The sequence below is a fragment of the Pistacia vera genome, unplaced genomic scaffold (assembly GCF_008641045.1).
Source record: "Pistacia vera cultivar Batoury unplaced genomic scaffold, PisVer_v2 Contig359, whole genome shotgun sequence".
Lineage (NCBI taxonomy): Eukaryota > Viridiplantae > Streptophyta > Magnoliopsida > Sapindales > Anacardiaceae > Pistacia > Pistacia vera.
This window is the reverse complement of record NW_022196178.1, coordinates 1,965,312-1,977,171: the sequence shown is the minus strand read 5'-3', so window position 1 is coordinate 1,977,171 and position 11,860 is coordinate 1,965,312. Positions and strand designations below refer to the sequence as shown.

Below are 11,860 nucleotides of genomic sequence, written 5' to 3'. Positions count from 1 at the left end.
CCCACCTACCAAGAATAAATTTGTCGATGTACAATATTCTATCTATATATATATATATATATTTTAGCTGAGTAGAGTTTTTATGAACAGTGAACACATACATGAAATAACACATTTTCAATGATTTAAATAAAAAAATAAAAAAGTAATGTTCAGTTCTTCCCCACATACTTTGTTATCAAAAGCTGCCAATTTTCCAACAAAATTCCAAATGCAAATCTGTTGCTCACTCCCACTCCATTTCTCTTCTTTTGCTTTCTTTCCTTTCTTCATTCATGCCCTCACTTCTCTCCAAATCATTTCTCTTTCTCCCTAAAACACCCCTTCCTTCCGTTGCCAACTTCTCTTCCAGGTCCAGGATGTCCACCGTCACCGCCTCCCCCAAAGCGCGCCTTCGCGGCGTCGTTTTTGACATGGATGGAACCCTAACGGTTCCCGTCATCGACTTCGCCGCAATGTACAAGTCCGTTCTGGGAGAAGAGGAGTACACACGAGTTAAAGCGGAGAGCCCCACTGGCATCGATATTTTGCACCATATTGAGAAATGGAGCCCCGATAAACAGCGCCAAGCGTACCAAATTGTCGCCGATTTTGAACGCCAGGGCCTTGACCGCCTCCAAATTATGCCCGGTCTGCCCACTTTTCTATTTTTTATTTTCCGTTCTTTTACTTTTGTTTCGCGTGCTGTGCGTGCTTCTTAATCTGTTTGGTTGCTGAGAAATTGGAGGAAAATGTAGGAAAAAAAACAAAGGAGAATAAATAGCTGGCTGATTTTGAATTAAAATCCAAAGGTTTACATTGAGTATTCAAATACCAAGTTGTACGGTAAGAATATAATCATCAGTAATTGGGATTATTAGCTCAGAGCAGGAGATTTTTATGTGTTTTTAATGGTTGGGATTTTATTGTTGTATAATTTGAATATGATATAAGTTTCGCAAGAAGCTAATAAGTGTGTCTCTGTTCTGTTCCTGCACTTTGATTTGTTTTTGTTTATACGGATATTGTTAGTGATTCAGGTTGTGTTATGTGGTTAATGATGGTGCAGGTGCAGCACAGCTTTGTGGGTTTCTTGATTCAAAGAAAATAAGGTCAAGTTTGATTTTAATATTTAGTTCAGTTTGTATATCAATACTTCATGGTGTCCTGCTGAATTTATGGGACTCTTCTTATACTTCGTGTAGTTTACTTTGCTTGGGCTTTTCGTACTGTTAATGTAGTGTCTTTTATGAAATGGAATTGCCGACTAGAAGTCATGTTGTAGTTGTTGTGACTATTCTTTGGTTTCCTTTATCCAGAAGGGGATTGATAACTCGCAATTTTAAGGAGCAGTTGTATATTTCATCAGCAGTTTGGGTAAGTTTTTTTTCTAAGCTTGTTACTGGGATATTGTACAAGTTTTTGATATTAAACATGAATTTATTGTTACAAATGTTTGGATGATATCATTTGTTTATTGTGTTTTAATGAAAGGTTACCATGGTCGGAATATTGAGGGAAGACCCTAGTCTGTGTAAATTGTAATTTCCAAGTGAGTTTTCATTCTGGGTGGCGCCAATCTATGTGCAGAAAGTGCTGTACTTGGTCCACATAAAACTGACCTTGTGAAGTAAACTTCAAGGTGGTAGACAGTTTGCTTGCATTTTTAGAGAGATACCAGAACCTATGTCTGACTAATGGCATTTTCATCCCATATGAAACATTTCTGTTGTGGGGGTGTGTGTGGACTACTTAATGGCAGGTTTTAAGTATCATATTCAAACTGACTGATTTCAACCTTCTTACATTTTAGTAGACTAAAAAAATGGTTAGATTATGCTCTTTCCCTTTGCAGTATGGCTCGGTCCTTAGATTTTTTGTGGCCTTGAGGAGCCGTATGAGGTGAAAATCTCATGTACGTTTTTGTAATAGCGATGGGAACAGTAATGTTATCACCGACTATGTATTATCTATAATCTGATTTTGGTTCTAAATAAATTCACTCCCTGAACCCCTATTTTGAGCTTTGTTAAGTTGCACTGACTATTAAATTTATAAATGACTTTTATTAGCTCAGCAATGTATCTGTTCAGCTACAATTATTTCTGGTGTTTATTTCCTCTCTCTCTATCAGTAGCAAACTTCTTGTGAGGGAAATATCCTCTTGATTTTTCCTCTTACAAAGATTCTCATTTTTTTTTAATAATTTTTTTGAACCCTCATCCCACCCCACGTTAGCCAATTCAAATCAGTCCCTATATGAGGGCCATTTAGCTGTAAGGTCTCTTTTATATTCCAAATGATTTAATCATTTGATTTACTCCAAATTCTGCTCGAAGTGTAATGATAAATCTTTTAAATTATTTGTCTGCTGCAGGTAACATTTTCTCCTGCACTAAGCAGGGAGTTTCGTCCTTATAAACCAGATCCAGCTCCGCTACTATATTTGTTCAACATGGGGAGTTCAACCCAATGAAGTCATGATGGTTGGGATAGCCTGAAAGATGATGTAAGTCTTGCTTCCGGTATCAAAATAAAATGTCCTTCATTTGCTTTTGTCTTCTTAAAATTATCAATGGTCTGTGTCATGCATTGAGATGAGTGGGTCCAAATTGGCTTCCATAGTAGTATTAAAGAGGGAAAAAAGTCTTAGAAATCCATTTTATTAGGTATTTGTTTTTTTCCATTACAAATTTATGATGCTTCTGACTTACTAAGGGAGTTATTATTATTGAGTTTTTTTGCTAAATGAGACCGATTCTGTTACCTGGATTTTGCAGATTGTTTGTGAAAAGAGCAGGAGCATTCACATGCTTGCTTGATGAATCAGGAGGTATAGTATCACTGATTTTGCCAAGTTGGATGCACAACCAGATTTCAAGGTGTCTTCTCTCACTGAGGTTTACTCGCTATTAGAAGCAAATTTTGACCTGACACCATGATTTCCAACTCTGTGAATAACTCTATCCTGGAAGATGTAACTAGGAGTTCTGATATTTTGTTTGTCAATGGTCCCTTGTATTGTCCATTAAGTGTAACACTTTCACCCACAATGAGCTTTGAAGTTAACCTCTGGTCAAAATTTGCTTACAATAAAGAGTAAACCTTAGTACACCGAGAGCTACGGGAATTTCAGAAATTCATTCTAATATCAATTCTGTTCCCAGAATAGGGTATTAACTTTTTGGCTTGTGACGGATTTGCTGGACATTACCAAGAAATATATTTTTGTGGCTAAGAATTAGGAGTTATAGGTAAGTTTTGTCAATTTTGTATTATATGTCAATTTCCATACACGAATGATCCTCAGTTAGGCAAGCAAAACCATTGTTGTATATGGCTATATGCTGTCTGTGTAAAAGATTTTATCGTTTTCATTTTGAATGAAATGCTGTGATGATGGTGAAAAAATTCAAAATTGTTGATGCGAGTGGCGACTTTGTTTCTCTTTAATGTCCTAAACTCATCTCGAAAACTTCTTCAAAGACAATTTCTTTTTCAGGTTCTCATATCTTCTTCAGAAGGTTTCATGTTCATTCATGATTCATACGTGAAATTAAAAGAATTGTTCAAAAAATTTGATTGAGAAGTAGTGGCAAAATTTACGAACGAGATCACGAATGGTAAAAAGATCGCCCACCGTGGGGCTCGAACCCACGACCACAAGGTTAAGAGCCTTGCGCTCTACCGGCTGAGCTAGACGGGCTTCTTTGGTCTCATATATAATAAATAATATGGGTTTTCATTTTCCGTTACAGTCGTGTCTTTTCTGATGCTAAAAGCGTTAACCCACATGACTAGGAGGAATGATATATAATATATAATATATATATATATAATATTTTTTTTTTTTTTTTCTCCAGTTCCAGTTACAGTCGTTTTTCTTCTGACGCTAAAAGTCTTAACCATAACCCACATGACTAGAAGACCTCTAACCGACGGCCTGAGTGCTCAACGCCGATTGGCCACTCCATGACTAGAGAATTCACCCCACTGTCTATAATTAAACCCCCTCTGAAATCCTTCATTTCCTCCTCCCTGCATTAACTTGAAAACAAACTCAAAGAAAATTACTCTGAAAACAGAGAAAGAAAATGCTTACCGAGAAGAAGAATCCACTCCCAGAAATTCCTACCATCCAAGAAGAAGAAAAGAAGAAGAAGAAGAGCTCCTCCTTCTTCAAGAAACCGCCACCATGGCCTCTTCCTCCTTCTTTAAAGACGATCCCACCGCCACCACCACTACTGGCTTCTCTACCTCCCCCTCACCACCCACCATTCTTGCTCCTCCTGCGGTTGCAATGGAAACTCCGCCTCCGCCTCCGCCTCCGCCTCCGCCACCCCTCCTCCTCCTCCTCCTCTCTCAAACGTGCCTCACCCAACACTCTCCAACCCCGTTCCAAGAAACCCAACATCAACCCCACCTCTCTCTTTGGCTTCTCCAAGATCCTCTCCCTACTACCCTCCGAAACACCTCACCCTCTGTCTCGGCCCCGGCTCCGGCTCCTAACACATCTCCGAGCCATCCTTTTCTCCGACGCTGCGTTTCTGATATCGGAGACCCACTGCCTACACAAGTAGCAGCTGAAACTCCTCAGTCCCTCAGTCACAGAACGCGAACATGGTGTGCCCAGGGACCTCCTTTGTCGGCGGCGAAGTTTCCGCCTATACCACCCACTTAAGGCGGTCGGTGTCAGACCCCAATCCGTCTCCGGCCCCTACTTTTTCCAGTTCATGCGACGGGGTGGGAGAATACGATGTGCCTATGCGAAGGTTCGAACTTCTTAATGTTTAATTGTCAATTTTTGGGATTCATTCCAATAAAGGTTTCTTGAATTGAACGTGGGGTTTTTATGCTTCTATTGTCCGGTTAATAAATTTTTGAGTTCTATTTTATTTTTTAATGTCTAATTATTAGATTCTTGATATTGAATCATTGCTTTATTGAACATTGTGTTTGATTTGATAAAGATTTAAGGGTTCTTGAATTGATCTTGATTCGGTTGTTCATTGACATTGTTTGGCAGTGGCGAGGAAGGTTAGTAATTGTATGAAGGAAATAACTCGAAAATGGGATGAGTTGCTTGGTTCTGAAGAAGATAAGGGCGGGGAAGAAACCACAACCAGAACAACAGCAACAACGTTGAGAACAACAATGCATCAATGGTATTTTTTGATTGTTTAAATTCTTATTGTTTCTCTGTGGTGGCATGTAACAAACAAAGTTTTAAAGATTTTAAGTGGATTGTTCATTATTGTGCATTCAGGATAATTTGGGGAGATTTGTCGAAGCTGTGACGGTGGAGAAGGCCGCGAGTGTTTGATTATCCATTCAAGGGTCCTTGTGTGCAGAGGATATCAGATTTTACTCTCAGGGAAGAACTGTTACTACAAGCTCATGTAGACAATCAATCAATCAACAATGAGAGACCTCATCAATACACTTATGTTTCAATTTTCCTTTGTTTAGATTACTTTTAGTTTTTCTTTTTGTATAATTTTTTGAAGATGGAGTGAGTTCTCATATTCTGAGATTTTTTATGCTACCAATGTTCATAAATAAGCTTCCTTTACCAGAGTTGTATAAAGTTGAAAGAAAAAGCAGAATGTTATATGCCTAATTGAAGTTTTTACAAACGAATATTTTTAAATCACATCACCATATAATAAACAGAATTGAAGTTTAATCAATTTGGGGTAGCTGAAATTGTTGATAGAAAGGAGTGATTTTGTTCTTTTATTATTTTGTAGTGTGTTATAACTTTTAGCCAGGACGGCTTTACATTGTTTCTAATACCACACCGATTTGGCGAAGTCATGTCACCACCACAAGTTGGTTTGACTGTTTCTTCCAGATAGATTCGTCAATAACTCTTCTCTTTCTAAATAATTTCTACCTTAGCAATGCCATTTTATAGTATCATGTTCGATGTTGGATATCGCCTACATCCCGATGGCGAGACATTCAATCTTATTAAATTGTCATATGGTTAATGAATTGTGACATGTTTACTTTAAAATATTCACATTTTGCTTTTACTTTGACAAATTCATCTGCATTACATCTGTTTTTGTATAGTTATCTGAAAGTAATTCCCAGTAATACTTTTATATGTGAAGGCAGACACCTGCGAACTGTACTTTCTGAACTATCAATAATTCTTGTAGTCATTGTAAATTAAATCCTGGGGATCAATTATTCTAAATACGAACTTTAGACAGTCATATCAGAACCTCAAAGTGTTATACTATTGGAAACACTAAAAATATGAACACCAAGTGGAGTAACAGGTCCAGCTTATGCAGAACTTGAACCACAGCACAGAACAAACAGAATGTAGACAGCAGACAGCAGTTATTCTACACAATTGAAAAGATTATCTTGTACTGATCAACTAGTTAATATAAAAACTTCTTATTTTGATACTAACCAGTGAAGATTACTTGACTCCAAGTTTGAGGCAATCAAAATTTTTAAATCTCTTTGAAGACTATTCTTCCTACATGTCAAGTTGGAGATATTTAATTTTCCATCTTATGGCTCCTGCCCTTGTTCCACTTGCTCAAAGTTTGTTTTACAAATACATTTGAAGTTGAAGTTTTGCAACTGCATCATGATAATTACAGACGATACGAACACTTGAGTTTTTTAATTCAATGATCTCCTGAGAGGGCATGCTTGTAGTTACAAGAAACTTTATTGAATTATAAAATATACTGTTCCTTATTGAACTCTGGAAGTATAAATTTTGTGATGGTACCTACTTTTTTATTATACTGAGAAAAAAGAAACCAAAATATGCTACAGCATTTCATCTTTGCATTTCGGTATAGTTGCTCTCACAGTTCAGGTGCATGGCCAGAGTCAATCAGGTTAACTCAGTGCTTAGCTATCAATTTTCATTGTAATGTAATTATTATAGGCAAAGGTTACCATTTTTTTCTGTGTGCCAGGATTCATTAGCATGGTCTATGCCTCTGTGGAATACTGGAAAATTCTGGCTATACTGACAAGATAACAGGCATAAATTACACTTCAGATGTAGCCTTTATAGAGACTGATGCAAGCAATAATATGGCCCTTGAATACAACAGTAACACCCTTGAACAACAATTCTTCAATCTTAGAAGCTTCCCTGCGGGAATAAAAAATTGCTATACGCTGAAAACTGAACGGGGCAATACTTTTGGTTGGTGATGTCGCGGGGGTTTGGGGTGTGTGTAATATGGGAGGTATTCTGCTGTCCCTGGCCGTTTTGTTGGTGGCTTTTCTGGTTGTTTGGGCAGGTGGTGTTTGGGTTGTGGGTGACTGGGGCTGGGCACTTTGGGTGGTTTTGTGGTTTGATGTGAGGTGGTGCTTGTTGTTTGGCTTTTGGTTTGCTGGTCTTGGGTTTGGTTGTGCAGATGTATTGTTGTGCAGGTTGTTGTTGCTGGTTTGCTGTGGTGTTGGGGAGAGGGATGGCTGTGGGGGTCCGGTTTTTCTGGGTGGTGTCTTCGCCACAGGGGCTGCTTCCTGTTTGGTCCTCCTCTAGTTGTTAGTTGGCTGTTTTTTCGGTTTTCGGGTGGGGCTGCTTGATCCTGGGTTTTTTGGCTGCCGTTTTGGTTGTGAGCTGAGGTCCCTGGTTTGTTTGTTTTTTGGGTCCTGGTTTGGCCTGCGGTGGGGTGAATGTGGGGGCTGTTGTTGCTGCAGGATGGTGTTCTGTGCTGCTGGCTGCCTGCTGGGATATTCTCCTTTGTTTTTGAGCCTTTTTGGCCCGCTGCAGTTTTCTGGAGATTTGGGATTGTGCTGGGGAGTGGTTTTTTTTTTTGCTGTCTTTGTGTGTAGGCTGTTCAGCCTTCTTTGATGGACTGAGGCAGGGTTTTTTTAGTCTGCTCTGGGTTGTGGGCTGTGTTTTTTTTGAGGATTGTTTATCCTTTCCCTTTGGGTTTTCTTTGTTAGTGTTTCTTTTTAGCTGCTGTAAAAAGTTGCATTGTAAGGGGTTCTCCCCTCTTAGTTTCTATTCTTTATTCGTTATAAAAATTACAGGTTACCCAAAAAGTGTTTTTGATTAGAGCCAGATTCATGTACTGAAATTATGATGGCCAGGGGAAAGTACCAAGTTTCAATCTCCTTCTTGGAGCCGATGTGACAGATGAATCAATTATTGTTACCAAGGAGATCATCCATATACTTCAGAAAAACTATATATATGTCTGTCTCGTCAGCACAGGCTCCGACAAACCTTTTCTTTCAGAGCTAGAATTAAGGCCCTTGAGAAATTCCACATATGCTACTCAATCAGGATTACCGTTTCTGTACAGAAGGTTGGATATTGGATCACAAGCCAATGAAACAGTCAGGTAATTAATATTATTTCAGGAAAATATCCTCTCCTAATCTTATTCTTACTTTAACAGTAGTCAAATTGTTAAGTTGAAGCTTGGTACAAAGAAAAATAATACATAATGCAGGTATGAAGATGATATTTATCATCGGATATGGTCACCCTTCAGCGATCAAAACTGGGTATCTATTAAGTACCTCTCTCAAAGTCGACTCCCTGAACGAAGATTAAGAACCACCATATAAAGTTATGTAGACTGCAGTAACACCGGCAAAGGGTAGCGATTTGCTGCTGTATGGTTGGGAGCCTAGTGATCCCAAGTTCCAAGATTATACATACTTCTACTTGCTGATGTTGAAGAGAACCAAGCCAACCAGACTAGAAATCTGTGTAAATGGAAGGCTGTGGTGTGGACCTTTTATTGCTGAGTTACTTGTATGCAAAGCCAACCAGACTAGAAATCTGTGTAAATGGAAGGCTGTGGTGTGGACCTTTTATTGCTGAGTTACTTGTATGCAAATGTTATATACAGCATAATATCCATAACTGAGTTACTTGTATGCAAATGTTATATACAGCATAATATCCATAACTGAAGACAACTATGAGCTCTCATTCAAAACTGAGAATTCAACAATACCACCTATCCTCAACGCCCAGGAGATATATCAGGTGAAAGGATTACCACAACAGCCGACAAATGAACAAGATGGTAGGTTCTTCTAGACAACCTTTGTTTTTCTTTTCTTTTCAATCTTTTTCCCTTTATCTAACAATCAGTCACCAAGATTTTTCCTCTTGCTTCTATGTGCATATCAGTTGATGCTATTCTGAACATCAAGTCAAACTATGGGGTGAAAAGAAATTGGCAAGGAGATCCATTTGACCCTAACTACATGTGGCAAGGTCTTAATTGCAGCTATGACAATTTCAATCCCCCAAAGATAATATCCCTGTGAGTTTACATCTTCACACAAAGCATCCTACTTCTTGAACTTGAATTATCTTCCTCTAGCAAGGTAGTATTAAATAGTAAATTCTATAAATAGTTCTTATTTTAAGTAAATTATATTGTTTCATTTCTCAATCGGAATAGTATCACCAACAATAGATCAAATTGAAGCTATTGCTCCGCAGAAAAAACAAGCAATCGAAAAGTAAAAAAAACCAGTTTCAAATTCTCATCCAAATAACAGTACAAGATTTCGCAGGCTCATTCAAAGAAGTCTACCTTCCCTTTGAATATAAAACTACGTAAAACATTGATCTTTACAAATATAAGCAATTTCTCGTAATTAAAAAAGAAAATTTTAACTTAACTCAATCCATTTTCCACGATCCTAAAATTAGGGGCTATATAGATATTTACCGATACATTAGCGGGCTAACTATTATACAGAATGACGTCGGTTGAAATAAACGACGACGTTTATCTTTCTTCCAAAACACATTATTTCTATACCAAAAATACGACGTTTGCTTGTAAAGAAAAAAACAACCACATTTCTTCTATTATAGACAACGTCGTTCGCGTTTAACATAATACGATGACACTTGCGTTTCTACTGGTAAATATTTTTAAGGCCATTATGAAAAGTAAAGATATTGGCTTGATAGATTTACCTAACCAAATGGGGTTTTTTTTTTCGATATTGGGTCAAACAAAGTTGTTCCACAACATCCAAACAACATTGTTTAATATGACATGAATACGACAAGATTCGATGTGGGGACAAAAATGTCATCGCGTAGTTTTGTTATGAAAATGGCATCGTTTACATGAGGTGAAAAGCACGTCGTTCTTTTTCTTAATAGTAAATATTACTTAAGTCCACAAGAATCCTAAAAGCAGGGGCCCCTAGATATTTTACCAAACATAACGGGGTCAGTTATTTCCAAACGACGACGTATTGTGTACTTTTTCAAACGACTTCGTTTATTTCTATCTAAAATAAAATGACGTGATCTCTACCCTCGTTAAACAATGTGTTTCTGCCCCTCTTTGAGTGCCCGTTTTCAGCAAAGGTGATAAAACGGTGTGGTTTTTTTTGTCTCCTTAAAACCATATCGTTTCTTCTATCCAAAAGGTGTCGTCGCTTTCTGTTAAACGACATGTCTTCTGCTTTTGTAAACAACACATCTTGCGTTTTTGAAATATTAGTGATCTCCCTTATGTTTAGTAAATTGCAGAAAAGCCGACATTTGATAGTTATTGATGGAAGAAAAAGGAACGACAAGTCAACTGGTTTATAGGAAAAACGGAGATGTGGTTTGTATGGGCAAAAAATCGTTTTGGGTCTGACGAGGTCCAATAACAAAATAAACATATCACAGCTCAAGGCCTTAGCCCAATTTCGATTGGGCCTACGCTTAAATTCACCTTGTGAACTACCCACTCTATGAGTTGGGCTATCCTATAAGTTAAGCTAAATTGGGTTTCAGCCCATTAGCCTACAACAGTCTATAAATAGGAAATTAGAATCCCATTTTATTTCCTTTTCTGCTAAGATCCTGAATCTTACTCAAAGTAGTAAACTTAATCTGATAAAGGCAAGAAATCCTATTTCTTTCCTGATAGGGATTATCTCCCAAAATAGGACTCAGTGTCCTACTAGGATTCCAACCCCTTGGGGTCATCATAAAAACAGAGGTATACCCTCTCATTATTCAATCAATCTCCAATATTCAACATCTACTACTCAAAATCACCTCCTTATTACTCCTAAATTCTTGCTCTCGAGAATTCTACACCTTCGTCGTAATCCTGGCCTCTGACAAGACTCCCGGTAACTCTTCTTTCCATTAATTCTTATTAAATAATCTTTTTTAGCCTTGCTGACTTGAGCGTCAGAATGCCTACGCCAAACACCACCCCGGTGTTTTCCGTAAGCTTCACGCTTGTCTTTTCATGTGTGCAGGTCCAGCGGATTGTTAGTAGCCTCAACCTCATGGGGTTAGACCTTATTTCCGTAACAGTAGATTTTTTGCATCTACAGTTTGGCACCCACTATGGGGCCTTGACAATCATCTGCCAACGACGACTTGCAACATGAGAGGAGGCACGGAACTCCCTCCGATTGACATTGTTAATCAGAAAATTTTCATCACAATAAGAAAGTTTCTTCTTTACTTTTCTTCATTTTAAATCCATTGAAAATATCTATGAATCATTCACATAAAACATAATATTTTGAAGCATTAAAATGCATCTCCCATGTTTATTATCTTTTACTTATGTGCAAATTATTTTATTGTACTTGTGAGAAACTACATGAGCTACTGAAGGCCTTGGTAGTTGTATCACTCAACTCCCTTCTTGCCTGCTTGCGAGTTTAATTAAGTGCCTTTTTGTGTGCTAGTGGTCATCTTCAAATTTTTTTTTTTTTTTTCTGCTAGCATAAGATATGTGGAGTGAAGCTTATAATTTCAGTACCTTGATGCATTATTCATGTCATTTTATCTGCGTAGTCTGAGTTCTTGATTCTTATAAATTCATTCTCTATTAAATTGGGGATTTTATTGTTCTTAAGAACCCGTTATATTCATTTATAAAATACT

At 37.8% G+C, this 11,860-nt stretch overlaps 1 non-coding gene and 1 pseudogene across 1 annotated transcript; one reads left to right on the top strand and one right to left on the bottom strand.

Moving 5' to 3' along the window:
* The first annotated feature begins 326 nt into the window (after positions 1–326).
* Positions 327–2,931, top strand: LOC116139809 (annotated as a pseudogene).
* A 681-nt stretch (positions 2,932–3,612) lies between these two features.
* On the bottom strand, positions 3,613–3,685 carry TRNAK-CUU. Its single transcript has one exon. It is a non-coding gene; the product is annotated as a tRNA-Lys (tRNA).
* Between the last annotated feature and the right edge of the window lie 8,175 nt (positions 3,686–11,860).